General features: G+C 41.0%; 1 long non-coding RNA gene across 1 annotated transcript; it reads right to left on the minus strand.

The window, feature by feature from the left end:
* Positions 1–5,136: 5,136 nt before the first annotated feature.
* On the minus strand, positions 5,137–9,795 carry LOC114790041 (uncharacterized). The gene is made up of 2 exons (XR_003749754.1): positions 9,674–9,795; positions 5,137–5,437 (listed from the first exon to the last, which is right to left on the minus strand). It is a non-coding gene; the product is annotated as an uncharacterized LOC114790041 (long non-coding RNA).
* Between the last annotated feature and the right edge of the window lie 7,855 nt (positions 9,796–17,650).

A 17,650-nucleotide genomic window follows, 5' to 3' on the forward strand; every position in this document is an offset into this window, starting at 1 on the left:
CCAGTTTTTTTTTTTTTGGAGAGGGAGGCAGAACCTGGGCCAGTGGACACCAGGAAGTTTTTACGCAGATTACACTGGAGATGTGGCTTTTGGACATTTCTTTCATTTCTTGCACTGTTTATCTGCTCTCCATATACAGCCATAGCTGATAATGATGTCAGGAGGAAACCATCCCGCTACCTGTCTCTCAGCCTTTGTAGCCATTACAAATAGTTTCAGAAGCTCACGGCAGTATGAGTACGGGGCAGATTTAGAGTGTGCGTCAGCCCTGGTTGCTTCGAAGTCGTTCATCCCCCCCATATAAGAACAAGTGCAGCAGAAATGTCACCAGCTTGCCCTGAAGTGGATGTGTAGCTGTTGCCAGACCGTAAAATAGTTCATTTGTGTATCCCTATGTTCCCTCATACTGATGGCAGATCGATTGTGGAAAGTATTTGGCTTGTGAACATTCTTTCGTAGCCTGCAAGTCAGGCGACTGTGTCCTGGCAATAAACATCTTTGAAGAAACCAGTGCTGCCAGATAGTTTCATTCATTTTTGTTTTTCTTGCACAGACCAAGTGTCCCTAGTTTGGAGGTTAGTTGTGCCTGTTGTTGGTGTGTTGGGATGGGGATGAAGCTGTACTTCCTGGATTTGAGATTGAAACGTGAAAAACATTTTGGGGTTGGAAGGTTTGTGATATTACAGTAGAAATATTACAAGGTGATATTACAGTAATAATATGTTTTGGAGGAGATTATTTCTTTTAACAACGTCTGCACCAAATCATCAAAATGCCAAATGGAATTTCCTCCTCCACACTTCAGTGGAGTAACCAGGCCTGGAGGATCTTCTGTAAAGGACACTGAAGTTGTTCTGGTGACAGGTTGTAGTCCTCGACACTTTTCTTCACAAATTTCTTCTTTTTCCTCCAGTTTGTCACACATTTGATCAGACGACAGAATTCATCTAATGATGCCCTATGATGCCTCATGACTTATTTATGTCATTGCTGTATCATGCTAGTGACTGGCCACCTTCCCAGCATCCTGTAGTATAGCTTGGGGTAGCAGGTGCTTAGTGAGGCTCGGGGGGGGGGGGGGGGGGGGGGGGGGGGGGGGGGGGGGGGGGGGGGGGGGGGGGGGAGTGGGGTTTCCCTGTCCTGAGAGAGTGAGCCTGGTATTCACATTCCCCATGTCTCACTCCCCCAGCCGCCTTCCTGTATACCCCACATGGGCTTAAAATACCCCCGCAACTATGGCCCCTGCCTTTTTTGGATGGTCAATTAAAGAGATATTTTTGGCTCAGCAGCAGGCTTGATTGTCTGGGGTAATGTGAATCCCTCTTTTATTTCTTTAGACATTAAACAAATCATTATTATCCTGCAGTGCGTGTTAGAGATTGTCTGGTGGGATGCACCGTAATTGGCAGTAGCAGTTGGCTCTTCATTCACTGTAAGAACAGACGTCTCTATCCGACACACGCTTACCATTCCAACCCCCAGAGAAATCATTCGTCTGCACAGATTCACATTCCATTTTAGGTGTATCGGTTAAAGGGGTGTCATAAGCGTGGAAATAATGTTGACCTTTTCGGCAGCATGACTTAGCTGTGTTCCTGGCAAGATCTGACTGACACCGGAGCTTTTACTCAACCCCTCCTGGGTTGTTCTGGATGAGTGTTTGATGAAAAGGAGGTGTGTTTGCATGTCATTGGGAAAGGGTACAGACTAATGAATAGAAGGTCGAAGGTAGTGGATCATTCCAGCACGTGGAATAAAACACCACTGGTTGTAGGGACCACCAGGAATGAAATGGGTTAAATGCTAAATTGTGACTTCACACATACATAAAAAACCCAAACCTTGGATGTGTGAAGCCACAACACTAACTCCCATGCTTCTGTGTGGCCCATAATGAAATTTTATCAAGACTAAATCAATCATATTGATTTAATTTTATTAACAAAGGGCGGAACAGTGGTAGTAGCCTACTGGCAAAGAAACTTGCCTATGGACCAGATGACCACAAAGTCACAGGTTTAAATCCCACATACTACCATTGTGTCCCTGAGCAAGACACTTAACCATGTGTTTCTCTGTTTGAGCCCTGTAAGCCACACCCCTGGCTTCCAAATTGTGGTTTTAACACATTGTGTAAAACAAATGGCAGGAGGGAGGTTTTAGTGTCAGTGTAAAAATCATCGTTCAGACAGTAAGTTCAGTCTTTCCCAGTAGCAGAGAGTGCTGGTATCACAGCTCTGCTGGAATTACTGTTGCCCTTTTTTGGAATTTCAGACATCTGAGTGAACCTCCCTGATCTCTAATCCTTCAAACAGTTACAGATTACAGAGTTTTGAACATAATATGCTGCTTTTAAATATGAGTTCATTAGTAAAAATCAAATGTTCACTCTGATGTTTGGGAATATGCTGAGTGAACTGACATCCTGTTGTCTCGGTCCTAGGTACAGGTTCGTGATGCATATGATTGCAGTGTCAGGTTCTCTCTTAGAGAGGGTGTGGTTTGTCATACTTGAATGAAAGCTTCTTCTGATTGATGCAAGTGGCGCATTTTCTCTGCAACTCGCTAGACCAGCAATGGTGACGCTTCACTTCCCAGTGAAATGCAGTCTTGAATAAAATTAGCTTCTAGTGACTGTTTTTTTCCCAACCTATGCTATATATCAATAGGTGATTTTGGACATACATACACTACATGCATGCTGCCTTAGTCAAATCATTTGGGACCTTAGTAAGACCCTTATATGGGCATGTGAAAGGTAAACTAGCACAAAGCGTCTGCTGCAAAGACTTGGCTGTTCTCTGAGAACAGGAAAACAGAGAATCCATAAAGCTGGTTTCTCTCATAGTGACATGTCACAAGGTACAGACACAACAGAGGGCACAGCGACAGATCACCTAATGCCTTATTTACTGATGCCTCCTTTTGTAAAGATTATTAGAGGATTTGTTATTTAGGCCCCTAACAAACGCTCAAAATTTTCCCTCTGACATTACTGGCAACATATTTTATAAATGCACTAATGTACCAATACAAATATAGCTATTTATACGTCTTTTCTGTCTTTATGACCCACCTGAGGTTAGGGTTGGGCTATGGAAGGAATGAAATAATGACTGTACAAAAGTCACCAATTTTTCCCCTCAGAGCGCACTCACTCCCTCCCCCTCAGTTCCCATCCTCACCACTCACTCAGTTTCTGTCCGAATTTATGCTTACTGTAGATGGGCTCCCGTCGCTTCACAGTGTGATGCATAGTGACATCTGTTTTTTTTTTACTTTTAATGAAACCCATGTTGGCAGACAGACCGAAACATCAGCACGGGTCTTTGTGTTAAATCAACTCAATACATTTAGCCATATGAGAGAGTGGGCTGAATTAGGCTGAAAGGGTGTATTCAGACAGTTTGCCTTTCTCTTGGTCAATTTAGTACGGCTGAGATGGAATCTTTCTGAATAATTAGTTCAGATGAACATTTCTCTATCTGGTGAATAAAGAGAACTCTGTTGTGTCCCAACAAATGCTATTTGATTGGGCTTTTTATTTTTATTCACCTTGATGTCTGTCCAGCTGTCGGCTGTGGAAATATCTAGTGGCTCATATGGAAAATATGTTTTCACTTCATGGCTAGAATGAGTCTGCCATCTTGTTCTGTTATACACTCAGTTTATTGCAAATATGCATTTATTTATTGGGATGTTATTACCTGTGACATTTAGCAACTTGGTTGTTTTGGGTGTGGTATTGCCTGAAAAGGGAGAGATATTGAGATAAAAGCAATAATGCCATCAGAAACCAGCTCTTGCCACAGTCTTGCTGACAACTGATGAGCCATTAGCATGAGGTACGGGAATGTCAATGCAGGTCAGCCTGCACAGCTGCTGCAGACAGACACACCCATGCACACACACACACACACAATCTACAAACCCTCATGCATGAACAGGGCTCTAGAGTGCGACCTAATTTCTCAATGGTGCGACAAAAAAAAAATGGAGGTTGCACCAGTGCAACCAGGTGTTGAGAGGAAATAAATTCTCCACAAACACCCTGTGCTTTTAGGAACAGACACATATATTGTCCATGTTGAATTCTAAACCAATCAGAGAGTGTAAAGGGCAGGGCCTGCCTCTGACTGGTCATGGTCCAGATATAGGGGCAGTGGTGGCCTAGCGATTAAGGAAGCGGACCCATAATCGGCAGGTTGCTGGTTTGAATCCCGAGCCGCCAAGGTGCCACTGAGCAAAGTACAGTCCCCACACACTGCTCCCCGGGCCCCTGTCTTGGCTGCCCACTGCTCACTAAGGGAGATGGTTATTGTGCACCATGTGCTGTGCTGCAGTATTTCACAAAGACGTACGTTTGAAAGTGTGCATGCAGAGAGAGGACCTGGACCAGTCAGATAAACAGTGGATGTAGTGGATGATGTGCATTTCGTTGCCCTGTACTTGTACATGTGTAATGACAATAAAATTGAATGTAATCTAATCTAATGTAGCTACAGATTAAAAATTAGACATAATCCCAACAACTACTTTTTAAAAGCCTGAACCTGACATCATTGCGGCTGCTGATGCAGACCAACATGACGGTACCAACATGCTTTGTGCACGTTACAGGTGTTTTATGCGTTTTAATGTCATTTTTCATGGCCAATGTTTTTTTCCACACCTCAGACTTGGGTTTCGTTACTAGTGCAACTACAACGTAATCGCCAGAAGCTAGCGTCCATTTCACCGTTTCAAGTTCAAGCTCTTTAAACAATTTTTTAATTTTCTTTAAGCACCAACTGATTTTCAGTAAATTACCTTCCTTGTAGAATTGTGCTTTAAATAAAGAATTTTATGTTAACCAGCTAGTTAGTTAATGATTAATAAGTCACTATTGCCTTATTGTCAGAGCCCCGGCCGGCTGCTCCACAGTGCCTTTTAAAACACCGTCCTGATTGGGCACAGGTGCAGTCAAGCCTTACAGAGGTGTATAAAATGTCCATTCATCAACCCTCAAATACTCAAATGGAAGTGGAGAAAATTCTATAATTTAATGCTTAAATATTATTTGGAAGCAATGAGGCTATTGACTCTCAGTTGTGACTAATGATAGAAAGCAAAGGTTCATGCATGAAGAAACATTGGTCAAGGTGAAATTATACGTTATATATAAGTTAATTATTCTTCTGCTGAATTGAGTCAAAATCACCATACCCTGACTTCATTTTCAGTTGTGATTTATGGTGCTGTTCACATTAAAGATTGGTTATTGGTTATGATATTTCTAGTTTGTCCAGAAGTTCACACTTCCTCTCATGGAAATGATGTTTGTTTCTTTAGCAGAGTCCTAAGAGCCCAGCTAATTTGGGGCTTCCTTTGGGTTGAGAGATTTTGAAGTTGAAACAGGAGGAAAGGGGGATCATGGTCCTCAGCACCAGACAATGCCCTGTTTGAAAGCAATCAAAAAAAAAAAAAAGATTAGGATCTGTTTTCTGTAATAACTCAAACACACCAAGCCCTCTTATTGCTACAAATCTGTATTAAGTAAAGTCCCAATCTATTTATTTCTGGTGCTGTTAAAATGAAGTTTCAGCATTTGCTTATGGTATCTGGTTAATGGCACTGTGCGTGTCAGTGTAGTTACTATAAGACTATACAGATTGTCTTCAAAGCCGAGGTATTTACGATCGTATCTGCATCAGTGTGTTTATCCAAGTGTTCTTTCAGGAGACCAACTGTTAGAACAAGCTGTTGCTCTTTATTAGTGTACAGATTTGGCACTCCATGTGCTCCACAATTAACGAGTGGGTTTTCACTGGTGCGTCTCCTTTTGAGGTATCAGGTCAAATCAGGTCAAAAACACTTTCCATTGTGCTGGGTAAAACAGGGAATACAGGTACAAAACGTTATTTCTGTCAGGCACCGCAGTAATGTAGCTTCTTGGTTACCCTTCTGTTCGGCTACTGGCATACTGAGCAGGACCTCAAAAAGGAAGAGATAAACCCCATAAAGAACATGGAGATGCGGTCTAACAAAACACTGGACCAGAACAGAAGAGTCTGAAACGCTAAACCTGTCTGTATGTGAATTCTATAACATTAATCACATTGAAGTCAGCACAGTAAAACCACATCTAACTGTTCTGTGTTTTTTAATACACTAGAACCTGTTTACTGCAAGCCGTAATACATTAAAATGTTTTGACAGACTGGGGTGGGTTATCAGTTTGTTTCATGTGTGATATAGTAAATTACTATTCTATGATCATTGACTATAAATCCTAACGTTCTTATTAAAACAGACACCGTGTACTCTGCTTTTGAGGTTCGCTTCTCTGCCTCTTCAAAAATGACAGGTTGCTTTTTTTCCTTGTGCTGTCGTGGTAAGATGATATGATTAAATCACTACAATCAACTAGAAATCACTGCCAAAATCATTCTCTTCTCCAGCTTGGTTTGAGAGCCCGCTTCAATGACTTACGGTAGTCTTTCTTCTGTTTATTATTTGCCACATAATTTAAATAACCTAAAATCTGTTGTCTTAATAGGAGCCATTTTATAATTATGCTATTTATAACCTAACTTATTTATGACTAATTAGTTATAGTTGACGACTAGCCATTAGTTGCAGCCCTACTCTTCAGGTGCCCATGACAAAGTTGATATAATTGAAAGCCCATGTGATTAATTAAGAGACATTAATTGGCAACAAAGGCCAATGACTTCATTCTGAAGAACAAAATGTAAACTTTGTTTAAATTCATTATATTGCTGTGATTTTATGCAATATCTGAAACCTGCCTTTGTTCTTTCCATGACTATGAATGTGAAAGTACAAAATGAAGTGAAAGTGAAGCAATTGTCGTTGTGATACGCTGCAGCACAGAACATGGTGCACACAATGAAACGTGTCTTCTGCTTTTAATCATCACCCTTAGTGAGCAGTTGGCAGCCATGACAGGCCTCCGGGGAGCAGTGTGTGGGGACGGCAACCTTCTGATAATGGGGCCGCTTCCTTAACCGCTAGGCCACCACTGCCCCCTTTATTTATTTATTTAGTAGACATTTTTTTTCTAACAAGCTGCCATCTTCACCCCATCTTTATAACATGACACACGTGTTTGTAGGAAGCGACAGATGGAGGGTTTGCACTATTGGTATTAACCAACATTATATCTGGTTGTATACCTGTGTTTAGACTATCAAACATGTGTAAGGTGTCTTCCAAGGGATTTTTCATGTTGTTGGGTTGGACGATTCGCCTGTTTTGCTGCAGTAATCTGGGTACGGCACTGTCTTTACTCTCACACACGTCCCCAGGGAGAGAGCAGTGGCAGTTCCTTCCTCGTGTTGGCCTATACTTTACACTACTTAAGGGCATTCCGAGCCTCCCCCACTGGAAATAAAATCTGCTTGTTCAGCGCATATTGATTCTGGAAGGCTTTTTAAACATGTATATGACTCAGAGTAACATCTATTATTCATAATCTTACACCCGTAATGATTCCAATCAGGCCTGAGATTCCACTTTTATTGGAGCTGCCAAATTTGCATGGTCCTCATTAAATTGAACTGCCTTATGAGTCTCATAGACATCAACAGTTATGGGAATTTCAACTTTCTACTCTTTTGGAGTGGGAAAATTTAGAAAAAATTCTAAAAATACTTTTCTTCTCATGAATTGATTTATTGGTTTCCTGTGAATGAGATCATGTCACATTGTCACATGTCATTGGTCAAAGGAGTACTGTTTTCCATTAACCTCCTGTGGTGTTTATTTTAAATATAATTGCATTATTTTTTTTGTTATTTATTAGACATAATACATAAACAGAGAGGAAAGAAATAGATAATTAGACAAAAGGTAGAAATAATAAGCTAAATGTTTTCTGTTTGACATTTTAGCTCTTGTATGAGTTTACAAAAGTCATAATTTACCTATAGTTGGAGGAAAGTGCCAACAGTTAAAAATGTATCAGAAGGCAACCTTCTGATTACGGGGCCGCTTCCTTAACCGCTAGGCCACCACTATCCCAGGAACATCACTGATGATGTGTCATGTTGCATCAGCAGATGTATTTACATAATGAGGCCTTATGTAATTTAACAGATGTAAAACCATATTTCAAGCAATTCTTGGAAATGGGAATTTTTGGAAGGATTTGGTGTTGTACCAAGCAGAGTGAGACACGAGGCACAGAAGCATGACATTATGAACAAACATGATTTTTTAATGAACCAAAGAAAACCTGGGACAATGTGCCAATGTGCCATTACATTTGGACATTTCCAAAAATTGCTTGAAATATGGTTTCACCTCACTATGTAAACATATCTGCTGATGCAACACGACACATCATCAGTGATGTTCCTGGGACAATTTGGAGTTTCGGGTCTTTCAGCATCATACTCCCTCATTCAGGTCACCCAGCCAAGGTTGATCAGACCCTAGCTTGTGTCAAGATGGCTAACTAGCTACCACAACTCCACGGATCTCCTCTCTGGTGCCACAGCCATCTTCAGTGGTACTGCAGATGGCTCTTCTCTTCCGCTCTCCCTCAATGCTTAAAATGCTTAAGGCTCTGGCCATGGAGCGGGCGCCAAAAACCTTTCAGACCAACCTCTACTGGGTGGCATGTCATATAAAAGGAGAGAAACTCATAGTGTACCTTGATCCTATTCAGAATCTTTTGAACATCCTCAAGCAAAAGATCTCTGAGGGTGGGAGGCAGTTCATGTCCAAACATCAGTTTGGGGGGATGCAAGAACTGTGAAGCTGCTATCAGATAAGGGGTCCAAGTCAAGTTAATTTAAAGGTCCAGGTCAATGTAGCTTGACCTGTTAAAATCCAGATTGACCTGTACCTTGATTTCAGAAAATACGATGTCCTAATGCTTCAAATTCAAGTGCATTTTAAGTGTTTTGCACTTATCAGCGGTGTACAGATCTTTTCTGCAGTGTAAGCTCAGCCTCTAGTGGACCACAGCCTATACAACAACAGCTTTCTTGGCAGAGAAGCCTTTTGTTTTGAATCAGTCTGACATTTCTGGAATTATAAAAGACACACCGGTGTCATGACATCTGTCTTCCTTGTTCATTTTGCGGGGAGTATAATTCATCTTAATGGACCCCTCTGTTGTCAACATGCGTGGGTTGGGGGTGCAAGGAAATGCTAAAAGGAAACCTGCAAGCTGATGATCACCCCCAAGCCCCCCTCGATGCAGTTCCCAGCATTCCTAAACAAGAACAGAGGGTAAATTGCCGGCTGCACAGCCCTCTGGGTAAGAACAGACTCTGAGTCACTGCCAGGACTGAAACTATCAACATGGGAAAAAGCACAGCTTCACTAATCCTGCATCCCACTGAGGAGTATTTGGGGGAAAAAAAGTCTCGTCTCTTCACACAAATGTTTTAGTGCTTTAGGTGTTATGGGGAAATTATTGTATTACATAAAGCCTATGTGATAGATGTCTTGTACTTTATATGTCAGCGGGAGAAAGAAGCAAATTGTGTGGCAAGCATGCCCAGCCCTATTAGCACACACCAGCAGAGGATTATATTCCTATGCACACACCATGTGAGGTCCTCCAAGTTACTTACACCAAACACACAGACAGTAGCTTGTCATAAACATTACGTCATCTAATTACAACCTTAAACTACTAGAAATGGAAATGGAGAACCTAGTTTGTTATTCTGACCACATGGTGCTGCAGGGGTTTCTCTTCCGTCAGTATCCCGTGTGCAGATGCTCACCGTGGTGCTTAAATCCCTTGCCTCAGCAGTGTGTCAGGCTGGGCGGACAGCCCGCTCTCCTCTGCTCTAAGCTGGCACATTTCACTGGAGATTTATGTGGTTGGGTGACCTCAGGGAGATGGAATGTTTTTTCCCCATGCATGTCCACTGTGTGGCTGTTGACCGGAGCTGGTAAGCGGCCTGAGCCACCGCCCTTAAACTGATATTGCAATTTGACAACACAAATACATTAACTAGCTTTTGTAAATGATACTTCACATTTTTCAAAAATTAAATTTGATTCACATGGGTCAGAAATAAAGATATATATAAGGGGAGATGAAAAACCCATGTAATGCATACAGAAGGGGTTTACTTTAGGGGGATTCCTTTTTGAGGTGTTAACATGTCTGGCTGAGTTCTGTGAACACAAGCAGCTCATAAATATCTGCACTTAATTCCCACAAGAGAGTCCATATATATATATATATATATATATATATATAGACTGAGTAATGGCAAACACCTATAGTAGCTTGTGAATAGCAGGAAGCTTTTTCTACTGCATGTCGTGGAAGAAAGCGTCTGTGAATTCATTTTAAAGTGGAAGAATGAGCCTTATTGTGTTCGACTGATTTGTGAACAGGGAAATGGAACAAATGGTGGTGATTTATTTCCGTTTTCTTGGAATAAATTAATTTTATAGTCTGTACTGAGGGACAATTACGGCTCGCTGGCATGCAGAACAGTTCCAGGAATAAAGAATTGCAAATAAGGCCACATATGTGAGTCCAAGTAATGTAGTCAACATAGAGCTGCTACATGTGACCAATCATAATGAGCTGTTTACTGGGTGTAACTTATATCTTAATGTCGAAGTTCTTATAGTTAGATTGGGACATTTGAGGTCTTCTTGAGTTTGTATCTTGGACCTTGCTAAAGTAGTTAAAACATAAGGGAAAATACAAGGCATTTGAGACCATTTAATGGTCTATATGATATTTCCTTATTATGCCTAACCCTTTATTTTGTGAAAATATTTTTTTGCCTGCGTCATTGTAAAATTGTAATTTTTTTAAGTGGTAGATATATCAATGGCAATGTCCACACTGCCTCATGCTAAAGAATAAGTGTTTGCCATGTTATTTTTTTTCTTATCAGTGCACCACCCCATTCATAAACTCATTATCTGACTGTGAAATGAAATTCTAACAGTAACTTATGCAGTTGTGCGCAAAGTGCTATAAATTAATTTCTCCATTGCATTACGGCAGTGTCTGTAAACAGCCCATTTTTACTCCTCACATGTTCTTCCTACCGGCTTAAGGTGAGAGTGCCATGCTGCTTCTAGACCTGTGGTAGAATCAGCATGTGGCAGCTCTCTAGGCTTATATAGCCTTTATGCCGTGTGACTCCCCTTTATCCAAGCTGTGGCATTGATAAAGTGGCAAAATATGGAAAGTTCAAACACATACCCAAAAGGTGGCCAAGACAAACAGTTCCTGCTCAAAGCCAGTGTGTGGCTTTTGTGTGCATGGAGGAATGCTGGGATAAAAATGCTCTGCAGGGAGGAAGCAGACAGGGCCAGAGGCCTTGGTCACACCTAGATACACACCTAAAGCCTTGGAGGGCCGCCAGGCTGCTTGGTCTAACTGCTGGCATATGGCTGGACCGTCTCTTCCTCCCCTGGTGACTTTCTGCCACTTACATCCATTGTCTGCTACGGAAAGGCTGTCTGTGACCTTATTGTTTGCATGCAAGCTAAATGACTGACATGAGGGTACCCATTCAAAAAGTAACGTTTGTGTGTCAAAAAATAGTGTGCAATATTTAATAATTTTTTTTGTCATTGCTATCATAACACCAATGTTAGGTCTTTGAACTCAAGGTCCCGGCCCATCTCAGCAGTCCTCTTGTTTTTGTTGGACATTTTTGCTTTGAAAAATGTGAAGAATGTGTATTTGACTTCTGTATGGTCAGGGGGGTTGCGCGTATCTATAAAAACAGCCCAGGGGACACTTCAGAGATGCTTTTCTATTTTCCCTGAGTTTTGAAGCAGCCACAGTCAGCTCTCCAATCATATAGTAATAATTGTTCCCATCATCAATTGTTCCAGTATCTACTGTTATAGTAACAATTTGTGCTATACAAAGAACATGTTTACCTCTTAGTGTTCTTATGAGTCTGTTTTCTATCATTTGCTGGTCATTTGGAGATGTTTTTGGTGAGCCAGCGTGGTGATTGGCTGATTCCTTAAGAATGTCATTCCTGTGACCCGGTGTGATTTGCTGATGGCTCGGCACAGTGTGAAAAGCCTATGCTGGGTGGAGAACGGAGGAAGGGAGGGGCTTCGAGCTGAATCCTGTATAGTGAGGGAGTGTGAGGGAGCATGCCTGTGCGTCTCTGAGCGTAGGTGAATGAGGAAGAGAGAGATTGGAGTTAAGAGGGACCAAAATACAGCATCTCTTCAGCTCAGCAACATCAAGGTCACGACACAGGGAAGAGGGAGTTCGGGACGGTGGGGGATTTTGATGTTTGCATGCAAGCCAATCAGCAACCTATCAACATCCCTTCCTGTGAAACCTAAGACTTCTAAGAATCTAGGAGCTGCACAGTCATGAACTCCAGGTCTATACAGCAGGAGATCACATCTCTGAAAGGTACTTTCTTACTCTTTTGCCACCTCTAACTTTGAGTTTCATTGTCTCTTTGCATCTGTTCTCTGGATGACTTTGGGATACTCTTATGATTGACAGTTGTTAGATGTTGAAGTGATAGAGAGTCTGATGTATTCTGCATGTTCTGCATTGAAACATTCAGCCTGCTCAGATGTTCTTGTTTTTGAAACGGTTGCAGGAAAGCAGTTTTTTGTCTATGGCTTTGAAGGGGGTTGGAGGGAGGGGTGTCCGGCCGGTGGCATTGTTTGTGAGACTGCAGCAGATGCCTTGGCAGGCTGTCCTGAGTTTGCCGTGGTGCTGTGTTTGCGTGACTAGATGCGTTTTGAATGGGTTTTAAAGAATGCAGGAAAGTAAATAGCTGCAGACTCAGCTGGACGCTGGCGCTTTGCTAAATTCGGGAAATTTCATGCTGGAATGGGCGTGGTTATTTCAAACACACCATACTGTTTAGCAAATGTAATATGAATTATTTACTATGAACAAATATATTACCTGGTAAAATGTTAACTGAATGCATGCAATATTGCATTTAGAATTTAGTTATTTTTTATTTTAAATAGGCAAGACATTGAAGTTAATGGACGGAATGGACTTTCAAGTGCAGTTCATATTACATCTTATTAATATGGTGAACAATATAAAAGTTATGAGCACTGTCTGTCAAGATGCTGGCTTGTGTTCAACGTACACTGATAGTTCAGTTAAAATTAGAATTTTTAAGTCACCTGCAATTCTGCTGTTGCAGTACCTTCTCATTAATGACATTCAGAAGCACTTCACAGTGATTTTTACCATCTCCAGGCCGTCTCCATTCTTACCGTTAGTCTCTCATCATCCTACTTCCACTCTTGCTTTGGTTATCCTCTGCAGCATTTCCAGCCTAAAACCGAAGCCGTGTTACCTCACATTTCCTATGCAAAAGTCCTTAGGCAAAGAGGCACTTCATCTCCACAAATATGTCAAATGGCAGGTGCTTTTACTATCCCATATCTACATTCTCAAATCAGCACAGATAAAATAATGACCTACAGAAATTGTTTAGGTGGTATGTTAGTTACTATTATCAAAATGTGGTGAATAGTAGCTACACACTTTGGTCTGGTGATGTTTTGGAGAAGATTTTTATTTCGACACTGATACTGGTGGTTGTGTTGATGGTAGACATGGCAACAATGATGCTGACCTTTGACAGAGATACTGGAGATTTAGAAACACTAAAAGTCTCATGTAGTGATAGTAATATTTCACTTTCAGTAACTTGATTTTGACATGTCTGTTTTCATGTATCATTCACAGTGAAGCACAGACTCAAAAGCCCCTCACTAAGCCATTGAGAAAGCATTATCTAATACCTAACATTATATGCTAATTGATAATGTCTCAATGGGCTGCCAGATTTTAGTGTCTCTCTTTCAGGTTTTGAGGTCAGTCAACCTAGAGGTGCGAGTCTGGCCAATTTGCAGGGTCATGATCTGGGAACAAGGACATATGGTTGGCCCATAGAACTGATATGGTACTCACACCCGCACTCTCTCTACCACTGATCAATTTCAGTAATGCACACTTGGTGATGGATATCTCTACTCACGCTCTGATGCAGGATTTTTATTCAGGGGAAATTAACTTTGAGTGGATGACCAATAACACACACAAATACAGGCACTCGAGGGACAGTTTAACATCACTAGTTTACCTAATACCACAAGTAATTTTCTTCAGGCCAGGCTCTTTATTTGATGCGTTTGCAAACATTATATGCTTTCAGACAAATCTAACACTTACACACGCACATGCGTACACATTGCACAAAACAATACAAATATATATATATATATACATTTTTTCTTCGTCTAGCTCTTAACAATCTCCCGAGCATGCTCTTTTCTGACAAGTTAGGCCTTATCAGGGCTCTTAGTTTTGTAAACTCAAAATCTATACAAATCGAATGAGAATTGCTGGTGTCTTCCTCTTGTAAGTCGCTTTGGATAAAAGCGTCTGCTAAATAAAGTAAAGTAAAGTAAAATGTTTTTAGCCTCCAAAATGGGACAATCATGCTGGCTCAGTAAACTCAAGTAGTAAAGAGAGGATGTGGTTCTTTTTTCAACAGTCAGCATCTGATTAGGAAGGAAGCCATTATAGGAGCCATAGAGCTATTTTGAAGCCAGTTAAGTTGTTTTGATTACTTGGTCCCACTTTCACAGACGTGTGTTACCTCATGCAGTCTTACTCACTGGGAGGACATAGTCATGAGTGCAGAAGGGAATCCCCTGGCCTTGAATGGCTTGGGCACGCCGCCTACATTGTCAGGCCTCCTGTCTGCATTTTCCTGTCTGCTGTATTCCTGAAATAGCCTTTAAGTGTGAGGTCCAGATTTGCTAAGAAAGGGGGAAAAAGACCATAATTTCAAACGGAAAAAACATGGGTGTAGCCAGCTCTACAGTAAAAATGTATAACTGTGTATAGATTTAACATGATATAATCAGGAATCACAAAACATTGGGTTGAAGGTTTCAGGTTGTCTCTGAATTTTACTCCAGCATATGAAGAGAAACTTACCATGGATCAATCAGTGTTTGCCTTCCTCTGAGGTTCCAAATAAACGAAAGTTACCCTTTTCCTGTCAGTTGCAGTCATGTCAAGTACATGTTTTGGTGCAGAACAAATTAACACAATCACCAGATTGCATTAACAATTTACATACAGGCTTATGCTCATTTGCAAGGAAACAAGTCACAATAATACAATTCTACACCATTCAATTGGAAACATTTGTGAATGCCTGAATATCAGTGATATTAAAAGTGTAAATCTTAGTTGTGAAGCTGTTAGTGTTAGCACATAAATCAGTGTTTTGCCTAGCCATCTTGCCATCTTAAACATGCGTTCAAGGGTACTGCTCCCCTTTAAATAAACACATGCTATCTACCTTGCATGTGCAATTGTGGTTATATTGCACTATGATTGAAATGAATACATGTTCATATAATTTTTTTTTAAAGGCGACCATATGGGTGAAGAGGGGAAACCAATTGACAGAATGACTTTTGGCATGGTGTTTCTTCATTGCTCCCCTGACCTTTTGACAAGTCTTGGCTTTGGATAAAGTGTTTAACCACAGTGTGGCTATTATAACTTTTCTCACTGTGCTGTGTTCTGTCCCACCAGCCAGCGTGTGAGAAACTTCACAAGGAAACATTAATACCATCCATCCTATCTCATGACTTCAACAGTAAGAGGAACCCAAAGCACCCAGAGAAAACCCACACATACATTGGGAAATATGACACATACCTGTGTCACAGAGTATATTGAAACACAATATATTGAAATGAATTGTAGGTAAAACATTATAAATTTAACAGCTTTGTTACAGCTTTCACTTAGATTGCTAAGCAGCTTGTTGTGTCTCATAATACCATACATTAGGAAGTGATTACAGTAGCATCAAAGGAAACCTCACTCCCACCTTAGACAGTGAAGAAGTCAAGCTACCTTGACAATATAAAGTGTTCTAACATTGTCTTGTTAGAAGGGTATAGTCAGCATGGAACAGCAAATTCCATGATGACCATGTGATTTCTTATTCCTCTGCTCCCTCTTGGACTAGATGTGAACTTGTCATCATCCATTATCAATACTTGTTGTACTTGGAGACTGCAAATATATGTGGAAAACTTTCTGGTGATAAATAGGATTTGTTTTGCACATTTAAACTAAATTTCTGACTTTAATCTCTGACATTAATTTTGGTTGGACAGTGCATCCGGAAAGTGTCCACATTGCATCACATTTTCCACTTTTTGTTACAGCCTCATTCCAAAATGGATTAAATGCATTTTATTAATCAAACATCTACACAAATTTACACAAGTTTACTTGAGGTTTTTGCAAATTTGGCCAAAAAAAAAGAAAAAAGAAATGTATACAAGTATTCACAGCCCTTTCTCAGTGCCTTTTCCCAGTCAATGCACCAGCCTCAAATCTTTTCAAATATGATACCACAAGCTTTTGCACATCTATCCTTGGCCTGTTCTCTTTGCAGCACCTCTCAAGTTCCATCAGGTTGGATAGGAAGCATTGGAGCACAGCCATTTCAAGTCTGGGCTCTGGCTGGGCCACTCAAGGACATTAACAGAGTTGTCCTGAAGCCACTCCTTTGATATCTTGGCTGTGTGCTCAATGAACCATTGCCCCAGTCTGAGTTCAAGAGTGCTCTGGAGCAGGTTTTCATCCAGGATGTATCTTTGTATTGCATTTATTTTTCCCACCTTTCATGAATGGTCTCCCAGTTCCTGCAGCTGAAAAACATCCCCATAGCATGATGCTGCCACCATCATGCTTCACTGTACGGATGGTATTGGCCTGGTTTCCTACAAACGTGATGCCTGGAATTCATATCAAAGAGTTCAATCTTTCATCAGAGAAAGATTGAACTCTTGGTCTTAGAGTCCTTCAGGTGGCTCTGCAGCTCACCTCCCTTACCAAGGCCCTACTCCCCTGATTGCTCAGTTTAGGTGGCCGGCCACTAGGAAGCTCTAGGAAGAGTGCTAGTGGTTTTGAACTTACGGATGATGGAGGCCACTGTGCTCATTGGGACCTTCAAAGCAGCAGATATTTGTGATTGTCATGGCTGCCCACTGCTCACTAAGGGTTAAAAGCAGAGGACACATTTTGTTGTATCACTGTGTGCTGTGCTGCTGTGTTTCACAATGACAGTCACTTCACTTTCATTTTTTTTGGTTAAGTTTTTTATACTTTTGCCAAAACCTCAAGTAAATGTTTTTGTCATTTTGGGGTGTTGTGTGAAGAATTCTGAGGGGAAAAAGAATTTAGACCATTTTGGAATAAGGCCGTAACATACCAAAATGTGGAAAAAGTGATACACTGTGAATATTTTGTAGATGCACTGTTCTATGGTATACTTCAAATTTATATTGTACAGTTTTAGAGTGTCGTGTCTGATGATGCAAATTTGGAACACTGAGAGAAATATCTGCACAGAATCTGGGGCACACCAGGCCCTGTTTTCTCTTAATTTTGTCAATTGTGAAACTTTTTGTGCGTGATTAATGATCTTTTTCTAACAGAAGAGTGAGAACTGGGTTATCCTTTATGTGTGTGTGTTTATGTTTTGACATTGGGATGGTGTTTTTCCAGTGTACTTGTGCCCCCACTCAGTCTGACCATCCAGTCAAACACAGTGGTGTGAGAGTTGCATGCCTGGACAGACAGGTCAGTGTGTGGGTC

This window comes from Denticeps clupeoides, chromosome 5 (genome assembly GCF_900700375.1).
Source record: "Denticeps clupeoides chromosome 5, fDenClu1.1, whole genome shotgun sequence".
NCBI lineage: Eukaryota > Metazoa > Chordata > Actinopteri > Clupeiformes > Denticipitidae > Denticeps > Denticeps clupeoides.